The 18,009-nt window shown below is 52.1% G+C and overlaps 1 protein-coding gene across 2 annotated transcripts in view; it reads left to right on the forward strand.

The window, feature by feature from the left end:
• The first annotated feature begins 559 nt into the window (after nt 1-559).
• ACAN (aggrecan) overlaps nt 560-18,009 on the forward strand; it is a 51,667-nt gene continuing 34,217 nt past the window's right edge. For both annotated transcript variants that reach the window (XM_060179396.1, XM_060179397.1), the window contains exon 1: nt 560-673. The gene's annotated coding sequence lies outside the window, so the exon portion shown is untranslated. The remainder of the gene's footprint in view (nt 674-18,009) is intronic.

Consider the following 18,009-nt stretch of genomic DNA (forward strand, 5'->3'; position numbering starts at 1 on the left):
CTGCCGACCGCAATGCAGGCGCGGCGCTCTGGCCCTCCCGCGCCGCCTTCCCCTGCGGGCCCGGAGCTGCTGGCCCGGCGCTGCGGGCTGGGCGCGGGGACCCATGCGCTCTCCAGCTCTGTGCGCCCTGCGCCTTCCCTCGCGCGCGGGTCCCAGCCGGGGCGCTGCGCTCCGGGGCCTCCCCTCCCCTCGCCTCCCTTCCCCTCCCCCGAGCGCGGGCTCGGGTCCCCGGGTCCCCGGGGGTGGGGTTTCCCCGGCGCGCGCCCCTCCCCTCCCCGCCGCCCCTATGTATGTGTCACCGCGCCATGCCCGCCCGCCGCCCGCCCACCTACCTCCGCGCGGCTCCAGAAGGGGCTCCAGAGCTGAGGACGCGCGCCGCGCAGGGCTCTCTCCGCACCCGGCCGGCCGGCCTCTGACTGCACCGCGGCTCCAGGCACCTTCCCGCTCCCCTCCCCGGCCAACCCCCACTCCGCACCCCGCCGCTGCGGACACCGCCCGAGGGGGCCTGCGGACAGGACGCGGGCGGCAGCAGGGTGCGCAGCACCCGCGCGAAGGTCTCCCCCGCTGCGCCCCAGACCCGGGTCTCCGAGCCCCGCAGCCCCTGGCCGCCGTGCCGCGCCTCGCCGGGCGCGAAGGACTGAAGTTCTTGCAGAAGGGAGCGCGACTCGGCAAGGTAACGACCCCCGTCCACCCCGCGGGGCTCCCTTGGGCCCCGGAGCAGGCGGGCGGCGCTGTGGCCGCTGCACCCCACCCCCTCCCTGCCCGCCCCCCCCCACCCCATCCAGGGAGCTGGGAGCTCCCCCAGCCCAGCCCCGACCACCCCAGCTCGTGGTGGAGTTGAGCAAACTTCCTGGCTCAGAGTGAATGGGGCCGAGGGACCCGGAGGAGGGGCTCTGCTGCCTGGCCCCCCAGGACAAGGCAGAGACCTGGGGGCCTTGTTCTCAACACCCAGGTGTCCTGGGAGGATAAGTAGCTCCAGAGTGAGGGGACTGTGACTTTGGAACTGGGAGTGAGCTTGGCTTCCTGGGCTGTAGCCTGAGTTGGTCAGGGGGTGCAGGGGCTGCCTGGGAAGGACGGGAGGGGATCAATGAGATGACCAGACGACGCCTGTCTACAGCAGGTGCCTGAACAGGCCTCGGAGAACAGGCTGACCTCCCCTTCGTGACCACTTGGTCTGTCCCAGGAACCTGGGGAACTCAGAGGTGGGGTGGGGTGGGGTGAACGGGAGGAATTGGCAGAACTTGGGAGGGGGCACTGAGATGGGGAGACAAGGGCAGACTGTGGACATGTCCCCAAGAAGGGGCATTTCTCAAGGAAAAGGAGGGAGGACATGGGGCACTCGATGGTGAACTGATGCCAGTGGGGTATGAGGGTGGCCTCTCTCACCATGGGACTGGCGCGGGGCTGTCTGTGTATACAGAACCCCCACTCTGGCTGAGAGTAACTTGGTGGGGGTACCTCCTGGCCAGTGACAGGACCCCACTCAGACTGTTCCGTCACCAGCCTCCCTAGGAGAAAGGGAGGGCAGGGCAGGGCTGAGCTGGGCTCAGCGCGGAGGGTTCCGGTGCCGGCCACTATAGTGGACTGGTGGCAGTTTCGGGACCCCCAGGCCATAGGAACACCCATCTCATCTAGTGAGGAGGAGAAAAAGTGGGGTTGGAAGGGGCTGGTACTATGGCGGAGCACAGTCAGAGGCCTCCAGTCCAGGTGCTGCAAGAGTGAAGAGTCCAGAAGCCTGGGTCCTGCTCCCTCCCTCCCTTCATAGCTCTCTGGGGTTCAGGGGGAAGGAAGGGGTGTCATCCAGCCACCAGGTTGCCTGGACCCCAGGGTGTGACGGCTTAGGAGGCTGTTAAGGTTGTAGTCAATCACTGAACCCAAAAGAGACTATACAGGAATAGACGTGCCATGGAAGAGAGAACTTAATAAAATCAGACTTATGGGGGGGAGCAGAGAGGAGGCTTGGATATATATATATAATTTTACCAGAGCACTGCTCAGCTCTGGTTTATGGTGGTGCTGGGGATTGAACCTGGGCCTTTGGAGCCTCAGGCATGAGAGTCTCTTTGCATAATCATTATCATGTCTCCCCTACCCAGGTTTATTTCTAACCTAAAAGAAAAAATTACAGAACAAAAGATGTATCCAGTTGAAAAGTTTGGTTTGAATAAATTATGTCAGACATGCTAGTCCATTCATTCTTCAGTGTCTCCTGAGCGCCCCCTAGGTGCTGGGCTCAGTGCTCAGTGTTGCCCAGAGGGGTTCCCAGTTCCCCCACCCCCATCCCAGCTAACACCTCTTGGAACAGCGCCTGCTTCTGAACCTGCAGGTATGCCAAACTGTTCGTGGTGATGATGATTATCAGTACTAATATTAAGTAGACACTTTTTCCATGTTCTGATATCTTCAATGAAAATTACAAGTTTTGAGTCTTTCCTTCTTAAGCAAAAGCCAGTAGAGTTGGAGGCCCAAATGGGGGGGAAATGGCAAGTTATATTTAGGGGAGTAAGAATGCCTGAGGGTTGAGACCCTGCCCTAACCATGCGATCATGCACAACCCACCCCAGGCACCCCAGGAGGCCGGCTGGGGGGCTCTCCATCCTCAAGTGCTCAGGACAGTGGAAAGGGGACCCTGAAAGTGAGCTCACTTTCAGAGAGGGTGGGGATCACAGGTATGAGGCTGGCAGCAGAGTGGTCCTGCTGTGGGTTCTCTGACTCTAAGGAGTAGCCGAGACTTTCTGTGACTCAGTCTCCTCAAAAAAAAAAAAAAGAGTAAGTGTGTGTGTGGGGTGTTCCACTAGGGAGTTCTGAGCAGATGAGAAGCCAGCCATCCCACGGGCGTCCAGTTTTGCCACCCGTGTTCCTCTTCCCTCAGGGCTCTGAGACCCCTTGAGGGCCCCAAACTCCAAGTTCAGCCTGGAGCCAGTTTTCTGTGTCCCCTTGGTAAAAGTCTGCATGTCCCCACATGAATGAGCAGACTTCTAGAACCGGCTCCCCACAAAGGTGATTCTTGCTGGACAATCCGAGTACTCAGCCAAGCCCAGGAAGACCCCTAGCATCCCCCTGCAGTCTTCTCTCTGCAGTCTCTGTGGGGCATCTAGCCCAGGACTGGTGCAGCTGCTCCTGGTGAGCCCAGTTAGAAGGGTCTAGTGACCCCTATCAGAACAATCTCACATCTCCTCTCTTGAGTGTTGAGGATCTGGACTGTTTCTGGAAGTTCCACTTTTCACACTTTGCAGTCTTATGTAAGTATCTGTGGGCTTAAATGTCCGAACAGACACAATGTTATACAAATCTGATCTCTGTGTAACAGGGTTCTGACTGAGGTGGTGGTAAAGTTTGGAAGTTACTGTCTCTATCCCTGAACTAACACTGGAACTGGAATCACAAGTGTCCTGGGGCTGAGGTAGGCAGGGGGCATGGGACTAAGCAGCACAGAGAAGCAAGTGGTCCCAGAGAAGAGAGGGGACAGGTCCATCAGGCTGTGGGGAAACAGGGTCTGTGGTGGGGACACATCTCAGAAATGGGATCTGCCTTGTTCTGTCCTCATTAGGGGACTCAAGGACGTGTTTGGCCGCAGGAGCCCCCTTCGTTAAGGAAGCCATGCCAGAGAGGGTAAAGCTGTACCATCTCATCTAGGGGCCTGCAGTCCTGCCCAGACCCCACAGGACACCCCATTCCCAGGGAAGAGTGGAGAAGTTGGTCATGGAGTGGGACAGTTGGTCATGGAGCGGGGGAGGGATGGGGGCGGGGAGACTGGGACGGGGAGGGCCAGTGAGGAGGAATTTGTAGGGAAAAGGGCTCCTTTTTTCTAAAGTTGAATCCAGGGCAAGAACGGAAACACTGAAGTTTACTTTTAAAAACTCAGAGCCTCCTTGTAAGTGGTTGTGTGTGAGAAAGAGAGGAAGAGAGAGTTTGTGTATGTGTGTGTGTGCACGCATATGTAAGAGAGAGGGAAAGAGAGAGAGAGAGAGAGAGAGTGTGTGTGTGTGTGTGTGTGTACTAGGGGGCGGCCCTGTGGCTAGCCTGGGTGTGTGAGTGGCCGGGGATCTCACTCTCAATGGCCTTACAGTATCTCCTGAAGAAGCTGTTTGTTAAACTCATGAATAGGTGGACTTGGGGTGTGGGGAGCTGGGCAGCACAACTTGGGTTTTGGTTACCTTTGAGGTTACATGTTTTCTCTTTTAATACACATGCCCATAAAAGGAGTCGTCTTTCCTGTAGGGTCCCTTTGGGGGCTGCCTGTCCTCCCGTATCTGATTTGACATGGACGCAGTGTAAGAGGGGAAGCTCAGGCCTGACAGACCTCTTGGTCGCTGGTCTGCACCCAGGAGAGGTAGCACACTGTGCCTACGCCAACCCATCCAAGCCTCACTTAGAGATGGCAAGAGGAGCCAGGGCCCCAAGAGAGAGGAGCTGCAGACACCATCTGTCCAGTCCAGAACAGGTCAGGTAGAGTCAGGACAGAAACCAAGGCCTTTGGACCTTGTCCTGAAACATCCCAGATTCACAGAAACTACTCACTTTATCCTTCTCTCAACAGTACTTGCTTCATGGCATGAGAGAAGGAGCGATGCTTTGGCCTTGGTGGGTGGAAGCCAGAGATGCTGCTAAATATCCCATAGTGTCCCTTCCTCCAAATACAGAGAAGTTCCCCAGCCCTGGGAGTCGGGCAGTAGCGCAGCGGGTTAAGTGCAGGTGGCGCAAAGCACAAGGACTGGCATAAGGATCCCGGTTCAAACCCCGGCTCCCCACCTGCAGGGGAGTCGCTTCACAAGCGGTGAAGCAGGTCTGCAGGTGTCTGTCTTTCTCTCCCCCTCTCTGTCTTCCCCTCCTCTCTCCATTTCTCTCTGTCCTATCCAACAACGACAACAACAATAATAAGTATAACAATAAAACAACAAGGGCAACAAAAGGGAATAAATAAAATAAATATTAAAAAAAAAGAAGTTCCCCAGCCCCAAATGTCACTGGAACCAAGCCAGAAGCCTGCCTCAGACCTCCCCTGAGTCACCTGGCCAGGCCAGCACCACTGCACCTGGGGTCAACAAGGAGAAGGGAGCTTGTGGTTGAGAGTAAGAGGCAGACAGCAGATAAAGCATCCACACACTGACACACGTGGAGACATGCACACATGCCAGGGTGCCTACTGGATATATCTGAACCTTAGTTTCTACATCTGTCAAATGGATGTATGTGGTGGTGAAGAGGGTTCAGGGTAAACCCAGCGAGGCCTTGGAACGAAGAAGAGCGAGAGCCAAGTCGGCGGCACTGATATTAAAAGCTGTTAGAGGTCTGGTGGAAACTTATAGCAGCAGCGGCTGTGGGCATGGCGCAGGAGGCCAGAGGGTGCTGCATGGTCATAGTGGTGCCTTCTGCTCTGAGGGCTGAGGGTTCCGGGCAGCACCTCCCCACACGGCTCACAGGGCAGGGAAGGGAAGGCTTGCCGGTGTGTGTGCCCCAGAGAACAGGACAGTGACTGGGAATTGTTCCACTTCTCTGAGCTGTGGGTCTCTCATGGACTGGAGGGGCTGAGGCCTGTCCTTCAGAGAGAAATGGCTGTATGGGAAGGTGCTTTGGGTAGGGGGCTGTGGGGCGAGGAAGCCAAGCGGCACCCTGTAGTATTTGGGGTGCACTTTACCTAAGCCAGCCCCTGCACATAGGAAAGCTGGCTGAGTGAGTCGGGTGAGTGGGTGGGTGGGTGAGTGAGCGATGTCCTGGAATGGGAAGTTCCCCCTGTTGTCTCTCCTCCATCCCAAGCAAGGCAGAAGCACAGGTCTAGGCGCCGCCGGTTCAGTTTCAGCGCTGGGTGGCCGCGCCCTCTAGAGGACACTGCAGGTACAGCAACAGAGCTGTCTCAGCCCCAAAGTGGGATCCTCTCTGGGAGGGAGGACATCAAAATAGAGAGGGGGCGCCAGTATGGGCAGGGGGACATCAGAACAGAGAGGGGACATCAGAAGGGAGGAAGGCCAGGCTGCTGAAAAGTGGACCAATTGGGACCCTGAGCCCAGAGACTGATCTGAATGTAGGCAGCTCACAGAATACTTTGGCTTTGCTGTCTATAAAATGGGACCACTGTGGGGAGTCAGGCGGTAGCCCAGCGGGTTAAGCACACGTGGTGCAAAGCGCAAGGACCGGCATAAGGATCCTGGTTCGAGACTCTGGTTCCCCACCTGCAGGGAAGTCGCTTCACAGGCAGTGAAGCAGGTCTGCAGGCGTCTGTCTCTCTCTCCCCCTTCTCTTGTCTTCCCCTCCCCTATTTCTCTCTGTCCTATCCAACAACGATGACATCAATAACAACAATAATAACTACAACAACAATAAGAAAAGACAACAAGGGCAACAAAAGGGAAAATAAAATAAAAAAAAAAATTAAAAAAAAATGAGGCCACTACTCAAGCATATGACAGTGAAGTCATAGTAAATGAAGGCCTAGAGAAAGGCACAGGCTTGCCGGAAAGGAAAGTTCACCAAGCTTCCTACAGCTTCTGCTTTTTAAGGCTCTGGGAGTGTTGGAGCAGAAGGGGACTGAGGGACTCCAGCTTAACCTGCCTCTTTCTTGGGGCAGATAAGACTGAGTCCCCTGAGGTGGGGAAGCACTGAGGGGAAACCGAGGCAGAGGGGTCCCTCCTCCATGTCACACACCACAGTCACACCAGTAAAGGGGGTGACAGATCTCAGAAACACGGGGTCTTCCATCAGAAGCTGACGGTGGATGGCTGTTGCAGAGTCACCTTTTCTCCACCTTGGGCTGTCTCTGGCTCTGTCCCTCCAGGGTCCTTGGAGGTCTCAAGGCTGCTTTGGAAACTGAAGTCCATATCAGAGACATGATCAGGCCAACGGGAGCTCAGGCCCTGCCCCAGGCCCCCTAGAAAACCTTGTTCCAACCTCCACGCTGGGTCCTGGGAAGGGGCACCCTCCTCCCAGCCCCAACAGAGCCCAGACCTTGGCCTAACCTTCCTTCCTCTCCAGGTGTGTCATCCCTCTCCCTACTAAGCCCCATCTAGGTGTCTAAGGGGAACACCTAGGTTTGGGGGGAGCTCGGGGCTGAGCAAGGTTGGCCAGCTTTCCATGACACCAGCAAAGGGGTCTGGATAGAGGAGCCTTGTTCTGAGAATCAGAAACTTTTGCAAAATGAAAATGCCTGAGTCCTGACATGCACCCCCAGAGTCCTCTCAAGGTGATATGGGGAGTGTGATGGTTAAGGGATCTGTTTCCCAAAACCACTTCAGGTGACTCCAGTGTACCCCAGTTTCCCAGCTCCTAGTTTTTGGCCCAGAACAATTACTCTGGGTGCATGTGATCCTATCACTGCCCCCTCCCCCAGCGCTGCTTCTCCTGCCTGCTGGCAGAATGGCAGGCTCTGTACCCCATTTGGCCTTAGTAGAGTGAGATAGGCCTCCCCTCTCCTGCCTGAGCCAGGTCCCTGTTTCCCTAACAGAGCTGTCTTTGACCTGAATTAAATGGAGTTCATGTCTCCCGAGAGGCAGGTGAAGCCAGGCCAGGGTTCCCAAAGTGGTGTCCACGGGACATTCTTTCTAGACATGGTCGGTCGCCTCTGCATGTAGAAAGGGTCTCACTCCAGAGTCAGACCAAGACCACCGGGTCCCTCTCAGGATATTGAAGGACTCCCCAATATTCTGACGGGTCTTGGCAGCCCCTGTCAACTTCTCACACAGAATCTGAGAAGGGAGCACTTCTTTCCTTGAGCAGATGGTGGGACTTCAGACTGTGAAAACCCTGACCTGGGACAGCTGGCAAGAGGAGACTGTAGCAGAAAAAGGGGAGTCCCATCAAGCAGGTCTTGAACGCCCAAATCTCACTTTGCAAGCATGCTTCACCCCCAGTACCACCTTTCCTTTCGAGGTGGGTTACGCTGGGAGTTCATTTTTGTCCCACTTTTTCCCAGAGGGCTGGGAGATACCTCAGTGGGTGGTGTACAGGACTTGCATGTCTAAGGCTCACACTAATCCTTAGGACCACTGGCCTTTTCTCATTTATGTGGAACTATTTCATATGAAGTCAATAAAATAAATATTTTAAAAACATTAAAATTTTTTTTTGATTTTTAAAAATGTATTTATTTTCCCTTTTGTTGCCCTTGTTGTTTTCATTTTTTAAAAATTATTGTTGTAGTTATTATTGTTGATGATGATGTCATCATTGTTGGATAGGACAGAGAGAAATGGAGAGAGGAGGGGAAGACAGAGAGGGGGAGAGAAAGACAGACACCTGCAGACCTGCTTCACCATCTGTGAAGTGATTCCCCTGCAGGTGGGGACCTGGGGCTTGAACCGGGATCCTTATTCCAGTCCTTGTGCTTTGTGCCATGTGCACTTAACCCGCTGCGCTACCACCCGACTCCCAAAAAACATTCTAAAAGAGAGAGAACAGAAGAGCCAGCCTTGTACTCCACAAGTGTAGTCAGTAGAAGAGCTCTGGGTCCAGGTTGGCACTTTTCCCAGCCCTGGGACCCTGACAGAACACACAGGTCCTGCCTGCCTCAGCTGCCCCATCTGTGAATTGGGCATAGTGACTCTCACCTCATGAATCTGTTGAAAAGATGAAATGAGATTACAGTTAATCCACAAGCCAAGGCTCTCAGCAGTAACCACAGTTCACTGAGAACGATCATGAACTCGCAGAAGATTCCCAAGAGTTGTAATACCTCGAGAACAGTCTCTTTCCTCCCTCCTTGCCACCACCCTGTCACTGTCATTTTGACTACCAGGGAGTCCATTGGCTCTGACACACAAACTCAGTTCTCTTGATGGCTTTTCTGGGGTGGAGTTTACTTTTTCCTGGGATTTGTCTTGAATGCAATTTTTTAAAATTTTATTTATTTATTTTCCCTTTTGTTGCCCTTGTTGTCCTTTTATTGTTGTTGTAGTTATTATTGTTGTTATTTGATGTCATCGTTGGATAGGACAGAGAGAAATGGAGAGAGGAGGGGAAGACAGAGATGGGGAGAGAAAGATAGACACCTGCACACCTGCTTCACTGCCTGTGAAGTGACTCCATCGGGGTCTCGAACTGGAATCCTTACGCCAGTCCTTGCACTTTGCGCCACATTGAATGCAATTTTTTAAAGGCATATAAAACTTCATTTTTATTCTTAGAAAAGTTTTTCCTTTAAAAAAATTTTAAAGGACATCAGAGAAAATTCAGAAAGTATAAATACTCAAGATAAGTTAAAAAATATATATTATGGGGGCCAGGCGGCAGTGCAGCGGGTTAAGTGCATGTGGCGCAAAGCGCAAGGACCGGCATAAGGATCCCAGTTTGAGCCCCCAGCTCCCCACCTGCAGGGGAGTCGCTTCACAGGTGGTGAAGCAGGTCTACAGGTGTCTTATCTTTTTCTTCCCCTGTCTCCTCCTCCTCTCTCCATTTCTCTCTGTCCTATCCAATAACAATGACAACAATAATAGTAACAACAACACCTACAAACAAGGAAGGGCAACAAAAGGGAAAAAATGGCCTCCAGGAGCAGTGGATTCGTAGTACAGGCACCGAGCCCCAGCGATAACCCTGGAGGCAAAAGAAAAAAAAAACTATTATAAGCTTATAACCTAAAGATAGCCAGAGTTATATTTCTGTATATCACTCTAGTCTTTTTTTTCTCATGAAGATGGATGCACGGAATTGATTTCATGCATTGCTTTTGCAATTTCTTTTCTGTGCTCAGTGACAGAGGAGGAACATTTTGGTCCCAACCAGTGGACTGTTGTCCAGAATTAGAGTAGCCCGCCAGCTAGGTTCTCATGGGCCACTGCAGGGTGTGGAAGGAGCAATGAGAAGCTTTCCTTGGTCTCAGGAAGAGCTCAGAGTCTCTGTGGGAGAGAGCAACAAGAGCTCTTGTTCTTGGCCCCACGAGGCTGCTAACTGCATAACTGTGGTCATATTTTCCCATCTAAGAAACTGATATAGCTGCTCCCCCAGCTGGGGTGGTGTCCCAAGAGCACCCAGATCAGCAGTGGTGGCCTCTGAGAGAGCACACCTTAGAGAGAGCCTCACTCTTCTTAGAGGCTGTGTGTCCCCAACAAGCCAAAGACAAGCTGTTGAGGCTGCTCCAAGATTTGGCCCCAATTTCTCTGATCCTCCCAGGCTCTGAGCATCTCAAGACAGCACACCTGTGTCTAGTGTTTAACGCCATGCATTCCTCACACAATATGGTCCTCCTTGAAGCCGGCTAATTTGGCTGCGGCTCAGGTAAAGAACTAACTGACCCCTCAAGGGAGAAAAAACTTGAGCTCAGTTGATTGGGAGAGTTCATGGGTTCCGTCACGGAGCCTCCCTAAGAGATGTCTGAAGGTGTTGACCAGACCTGGTTTCTATCCTGTGTGTGGCATTAAAGCCCAATCCATACACATGGGGTTCCCCTGCAAGGTATAGGAAGGGCTTCCAGGATGCCAAAGACAGTGATTACCTGGAAGAGGCCTGGGTAGCCGAGGGCTTGCTTGGATACATGAAATGTTCCAGAAGAAAAATGAAAGCTGACCAATGTTGCATGAAGGATATTGCTGTTTCTTCTCAAAAGGAAAGATAGTCCAGGGGGTGGTTCTGAGTAGAGCACACACCTTACCATATGTAAGGCCTTGGTTTCCCTTCTCAGCCCCACATGGGAGCACCAAGGTAGCTTGATGAGTGGTGGGGCAGTGCTGTAGTGTCTCTCCTTCTCTCCCTTTTATTTCTCTTTTAATACAAATAAAACTGGGCTAGAGAGCTGGTTGGTTCAGTAGCACCACACCTTTTTCAGGTACCGTATATTTTTAAAGGGGTGGTGGTGGTCAGATATAGACACAGAAATTGGAGCAGTGCTTGGGAATGAGAACTGGTGTTTGCTGGAAGCAGAGTTTGTGGAGGTGGTGGTGGTGAAGTCTGCGTGACAATCTAGAGGCATTTCACACCAGAGTTATAAGACATATGAACTTAAGAATGGCTTAAATGGTAAATTATATGATGTGCACTTTACCACAATTTAAAAGTGAAAAAAAAAAAAAGTTTTTAGAAGGGAAAAGTAGCCTTCTTGTAAGGAAAATGTCACTGAAGAAACCCAACAGGAAGAAGCTGGAGTCGACAGGAAGCAGGGTCCCTGGAAGGCACTTCTTCTTGAAGGAAGCTGTCCTTGTGTCTGTCCTAAAGGTGGCCATCCTGGCGTCTGTCACTCTCAGTCAGTGTGATCCTGACAGTCAGGGGGACAGTCACACAGACAGAACTGTGAGAGAACTGGGGGCATGTCAGGGACAGCTGAAGACAGGGAAAATGGATGCAGAGGGTGACACCTGATTCAGTATCGGTTCTGGAACAAATTGAAAGCTTGGGGTTGGGTAACACAGCTATGAGGGGCTCAGAGAGCAAATTCTAATTTTCTGCCTCTCGAGGGGTTTCTGATTGTGTTCTACAACCAGAAGGTACTGTGGTGCTTTGAGATCAATTTTGAAACCAAACCAGGTCCCTGGGAGGACTCCCCTGCAGAGGTGGCAGCACATCTGTCCAGTGATGTACTGTCCAGCTGAGGTCACAGGTGGTAGGTGACAAGAACATACCAGCAGCTGCGCCCCACTCCCAGTGCCCACTCCACTTCCGGCTCACAAACAGGCTGGGGGCACGCATTTCGAGTCTGAGCCATCCAGGTTTGCATTCTGGTTCAGATCTTCACGGGTGATGTGACTTGAGGTGGTTGATTCACTTGCTCTGAGTCTGGGCTCCAAAGGGGAACTTCCTAGTCACTGCGTCCCTTCTCAGGAAGGACAAGGGACTGCGGGTGAGATGGCACACCCGTCCCATACTGCTAGCCGGCCTCCAGCAGCAGGCTGCAGCAGGCTGCAGAAGAAGCAGTGGTGTGAGCTGCTCACAGATGAGAGAGACTCCAGGATGGATAAGCCCTGTGTGTGCTCGTGGGTGCAGTCTCTCCCAGAGTCAGGTCACAGGCAGCAGGAACTCCCACTCAGATGGAGGAGGGTGATTGTGGCCTCAGTGAGCACCAGGAGACCTTCCTGGAGGAGGCACGGAGTGTGTGTTTTCCCAGGTCGGGGTAGATAGCATCATAGTTATGCAAAGAGAACTCCGGGGTTCTGCTGCGTCGCTTGGGATGGGCAGAAAGTCCCTTTCTGTGTAAAAACAGTCTGGTGGCTTTATTTGTCCACAAGTTTCAGTATCAAGCTGAAATGTGATTAATCTCTGAAACTCTACCATCCTTGGCTGCAGGTGGCACAGCAGAGCTGTCTTGGCCCTACCCAGGCCAGTCTGCACCAGCTTGTGCACCAGGCACTGAGGCTGACTGGAGAGAGCCCTCCGGGAGCCAGGGTTTCCAGAGAGTGAGGGATCCAGAAAAAGACTCTCTGGAAACACTGTGGGCATTCACTCCTCTTGAGAAGAGACACAGGTGATGGAAGGACCCTCCGGACTGGATGAAGTTGTCCTAGGGAGAGTGGGACAGATAGGACAGAGAGCCATGGAGAGAGGAGGGGAAGACAGAGAGGGGGAGACAAAGACAGACACCTGCAGACCTGCTTCACCGCCTGGGAAGCGACTCCCCTGCAGGCGGGGAGCCGGGGGCTCACACCCAGGATCCTTATGCTGGTCCTTGCGCTTTGCGCCACTATATCCCCATCTGCCAAAGCTCAGATTAAACTCTTCTCCAGAAGTCCTCTCACAGACAAGGACACTCCCTCAGTGTTGCAAGGCTCATTCTCACATCTTGTCTTATATCCACACAGGAAGCCCCGGGGCGGGGGGTGGGGGGAGCCGTTACCCTGATGCATCCTTGGATCAACACCCTCCAACACTGAGTCCAGTTTTCTCCCTGGAGGGTGTTGGATGGAAGAAAGGGAGTGGGGCCTGAGAGTTGTTTGGAACTCTTCTGTGTGAGGCAATCCCTCCCCTTATGTGAGATCAGAGGACATGGCCCAAGGAAGGAGGAGTCGTGAAATTGAGCTGTCTCAGCCACTGTCCTGAGCAGGACACTCTGACCTCAGGGCGAGAGAGATGTGGACTCAAAGGTGTCCAAGTTCACCCTTGTGGTTCAGTCACTCCATAGGAGGCTGAACTCAGCAAAACTGCTTTACTCACAGTGATGGTTTATTCCAGGAGAAGAACACAGAACAAAACCAGCTCCAGGGAGAGGAAGTGGGGAAGGTCCACGGGACCCCAGGCAGGAGCTCCAGGTACCCTCCCTAGGGAACTGCTGGGCCCACATATGAGCCTGCACAGAAGACTTCCCAGCAAGTGTGGTGCCAGGACTCCTACTGGACTGGTCACTTAGACATGGCAGGCTGTCCCCATGGTGGCATAGTTTCCTCTGAAGACACCTGAAGTTCAGAAGGTCAAGTTACACCTTCTGACTGGAGACTAGAGTCATGCTGTGAGTGTCGACTCTTCAGTGCAAACCAAGGACTGCACATGAATAGATGTTCGTACCTGGCAGGGCATTCTAGGGCCTTCCAGGGGACCCCTTAAAGTCAAGGGACAAAGGAACAAATTTTTCTCTTTGCTTTTTGGCAGTGCCAGGGCTTTGTGCCTGTGCAATTTCCTTGCTCCTAGGCTGAATTTTGCATCCTCTTAAATATAGAAGTGGAGAGGAAGACCATAGCAGCAGAGCTTTCCCTGTTACCGTGAACCCAATCCACAAGCTTGAACCAGAACACATGCTGTGAGCATGGCAAAGCATATGCCCTACCCAGTGAGCTATCTCTCCAGTTCCCAAATCTTTCTTTGAGTAAAGCAAATCCTTTGAAGCAGGAAGGGATGCTTTGTGCATCCCTGAAATAGCACGGGAGGTCTCCTGAGTCCTGAGACTTGTAGAACTATGATTCCCAGATATCCAAGAGGAGCATGACCCCTGAGGTGTGAAGAGTGTTTATAGTTCTATAAGAAGCCTTCCTAGTCCAGGAATGGGGGTGTGTAAGCTGGGGTCAAAATCCTGTTTGGCTTCAAATAACGCAACTCCTTTCTTCTCCTGGACTGGCTCCCAGAACTAGCCTCCATGAAGCTTTGCATCTGCCACAGTGCATTAAGGGTCGAGCCAGTTGCCCCTACTTCCTTTCAGCCTCACCCCAGGCACCTGGTCCTCTCTCTGCTTTGCCCAGGGAGTTGGCTGTTACTCCCAACCCCTGGTGGCTCTTTCCACCAAGCAGGCATTTCTATTGGAACACTCAGTTTCCAGAAATCTTTACTCAAGATTGTTCTGGAAATCAGAACTCAATTTCAAACCAGGGAGGCCACCGAGAAGTTGTCCTGGTCCCCCAAACCTCTTCCCCAACTTGTGCGGGAAGAAGCTCTCTGTACTGCCAGGTTGAATGAGTAAAGGGAGTTCAGAGCTTGGCACAAGAGCCCTGCCCAAGAAGGATGTTTGGGTCCAGTAGAAAATTTGAACTGAAGAGTGTTCCTTTCCAAAAACCCAGGCCTGATATTTACACAGTGTCTGAAATTAATGCAGAGAATATGCCTAAGTGCTCGGGCTGGAAGGTGGCTGAGATTAGGTGGCTGAGATTAGGAAGGGGTGATTTCCAAGTCCTAGACTTTAGAACAGGGCAAAAGCAAAATATCCCCAGTGAGTGGATTTGCAAGCCATGGATGGTGTCATATGCCTTTTTGTTTAAAAATTACTGGGGCTGGGGCCAGGTGGCGTACCTGGTTGAGTGCACATGTTATCATCTACAGTGACCCAGGTTCAAATCCCCGGCTCCCCACCTGCAATGGGAATGCTTTGCAAGTGGTGAAGCAGGCTTTCAGGTGTCTCTGTCTCTCTTTCTATTCCCCTCTCCCCTCTCAATTTCTTTTGGTCTCTATCCAATAAATAAATAAAGTAAAACATTTAAACTAATACATATCTTTTTTGCCTCCAGGGTTATTGCTGGGGCTCGGTGCCTGCACCATAAATCCACTGCTCCTGGAGGCCATTTTTCCCCCTTTTGTTGCCCTTGTTGTTGTAGCCTTGTTGTGGTTATTGTTGTTGTTGTTGATGTTGTCGTTGTTGTATAGGACAGAGAGAAATGGAGAGAGGAGGGGAAAACAGAGAGGGGAAGAGAAAGACAGACACCTGCAGACTTGCTTCACTGCCTGCTTCACTCCCCTGCAGGTGGGGAGCCGGGGTCTCGAACCGGGATCCTTACACGGGTCCTTGCACTTTGCGCCATATGCGCTTAACCTGCTGTGCTACCCTTAAAATAGTATTTTTTAAAATACTGGGACTTTGCAGTTGAGAGTGGGGAAAGAGAAGCGGAGCTCTGACTTCTCTTGCTCTCTTTCTCTATAATATGAAATGTTCTGGCTCATATGAAGTAAATAAAATAAATCTTAGATGATGTTGAAGGTTAGCAGCTTCAGGGGTGAAGGTCATGCTGGCCAGAGGGCTCCCCGTTTTAGGGTCCCTGTTGCTTTCCCTCTGCTGGATTTAGCCCCCATCACCCTCACCACCACCAAATGTGAAGTACATCTGCCACTGCAGTTATGCAGAGCGGGATAGACCTGCGTGATTAGCACAAAGGAATTATTTTTGTCATCATTGGGCATTCATCACCCCAGGATGACCTTTACAGATCAAAGGAGACAGAGACTGAGAAAGAAGAGAAGAGGAAAAGATACCATCACACCAAAACTTCCCCCCAGCAGGAACTAGGCTTGAATCTGAGTCATATGCATGGAAAAACAGGCACCCTCTGAGGTGAGCTGTCCTGGCAGCCCAAGGGCAGATTTGAGAGAGAGAGAGAGAGAGAGAGAGAGAGACAGAGAGAGAGACAGAGAAAGACAGATGCCAGGGGAGTCACTGTAGTACCAGAGATTGAACCCAGGGCCTTAATCACTAAGTCATGCACTCTATTCACTGAGTCACCTTTCTGACTATCACAAAGAGGTAATTTTTAAAAAGATGCATTTACTTATTTATTCATTAATGAGAGGGGGAGAGTTAGGAAGGGCAAGAAAGAACCAGAGCATAATCAATATCAGGGTTTGAACTCCAGATCTCAGGCAAGCAAGTCCTATACTCTGCTGCTATGCTACCTACCAGCCACAGAATTAATTTTTAACTTAAGACATAACTGGAGGACATATTATTTCCTAGGAGGCCATGTGTGCGTGTGTGTGCGCGTGTGCGTGTGTGTGTGACAATGGGATGGAAAAAAAAAAAAAAAACAGATGCCAGAGTGGTTGTGGAAACAGTCACACTCAGGAGACCAGGACAAGAGGTAGCAGCTAGAGGAGTTTCTCAGAGAACACAGGGTTCCTTCCTACACAGGTCAGGGAAGTGGACATATACTTTTCCCGTCCAGAGAACACTGACTGAGTCTACACTGGCAGGGCAGGCTCTAAAGTGGAAATAAGAATGGCTCCTGGCGAAGGCTGGCACACTAGCCTGGGTTCCAGGTCAGCTTCAGTGATGCTGGGATGTAGGCAGACAGCACTGTGCACACAGAACCTGGTTTTCTTTCCTTCTTTCTTCTTCTTCTTCTTCTTTTTTTTTTTTTTTGGCTTATATTGGTGCAGGGGATTGAACCTGGGACTTTGGAGCCTCAGGCATGGGAATCTGTTTGCATAACCATTATGCTATCTACCCCCATCCAGAACCTGGTTTTCATATGGGTGCACTGAGTGAGTGCAGGACCTGGGTGATGGATCCAGGATTGGGGATGAGGTCTCCCTGCACATCACTGCAAGAGGGTATCAGCACACTTGTGGAGTTGTCCGTTCAATCCCACGGGCTGAGAGAATAATGGCCAGGGTCCTGGGAAGGTTGGCTGCCCTGGGGAATCTAGCTTGTGAGGGGGTGCACATACATGCATACACTCATGTTCATGTACACACACATGAATACATTTATGTGCACGCACATATATATATGCACACCTGCAACACATACCTAGGAGCACTCATGTGCACACATGTGCATGTGTGTAAGTGTACGCATGTAGATATTCTTACAAATATACATACACACAAACATGGCAGATATGCATACAAATACACACATGCACACACATGGATCCCACAGAAGCACCACTCAAACCCCAGCCCTCACTCACATTCCACAGGCTCCTCTTGTTCTTCATTTCCTGAACTCCTGTCCCCTCCCACTGTCCCCTCCACTCCCTTCACCACCAACAACTTGGATTCCCAAGGAGAAAGATGTCCCTGTTGGCTGGGGAGTCCTCCCCTCCTATAAAGACTCAGTGAGTCCACAAGACATTTGGAAGCCAGACAGAATGGAATTCCTCCCTGTTTTCTTTACAGCTGAGAAAACACACACAAACACAAGCACACATTTACTGAGATATTCCCATCCAAAAGTTGGTCTTTCAAAAAAAGAAGAAATGAAATGAGTTTCTCTGCCTGCTCCACCCCAGCCCCCAGACACCATCTCATTCCTGCCCAGACCAGGGAAGAAAACGGGATCCAAGCCACAAGAACCCAAAAACCTGCCAGCCCCACACAATGTCTGACTTATCCCAAGTGAGGAAGAAAACTCCGCAAACACACACACAACTTCTCCGAGCGGGGTGCTCAGAGGGAAGAAAGGGCCTGTGTCTGCACTCTGAACCCCACAGTCCAGCCTCTCCCCACAGTGGGAGGGCACCTGGCCTGGGATGGAAGCAGAGCAGAACCCTCGTCATCAGCCCTCAGAGAGAACCCTCAGCCAGCCCCTCGCTGAACAGAGCCTGCACGCAGCCTGCTCACATGGCCATGGCACAAACCACGCCAAGCCTCCCCCAGAATACAGCCTGCACCCAGTCCCCTCACAGAGCAGTAACTACAAAGTCCCTCACGGAACACACCCACGCCCAGCCAGTCAAGGACAGAAGCCACACCTGGTCCCCTCAGGGGGCAGAACTGGCACCCCAGCTCCCCTCACAGGGCAGACCCGACACCCAGCCCCCTCACAGCGCAGTGAGTACACCCAGTCCCTCACAGGGCAGAACTTACACTCAAGCCCTTAAAAAAAATCGGCATCCAGCTCCTCATGAACAAAACCTGCACCGAATCTCCTCACGGGACAGAATTCACACCCAGTCCTTC

Source organism: Erinaceus europaeus, chromosome 20 (assembly GCF_950295315.1).
Source record: "Erinaceus europaeus chromosome 20, mEriEur2.1, whole genome shotgun sequence".
Classification (NCBI taxonomy): domain Eukaryota; kingdom Metazoa; phylum Chordata; class Mammalia; order Eulipotyphla; family Erinaceidae; genus Erinaceus; species Erinaceus europaeus.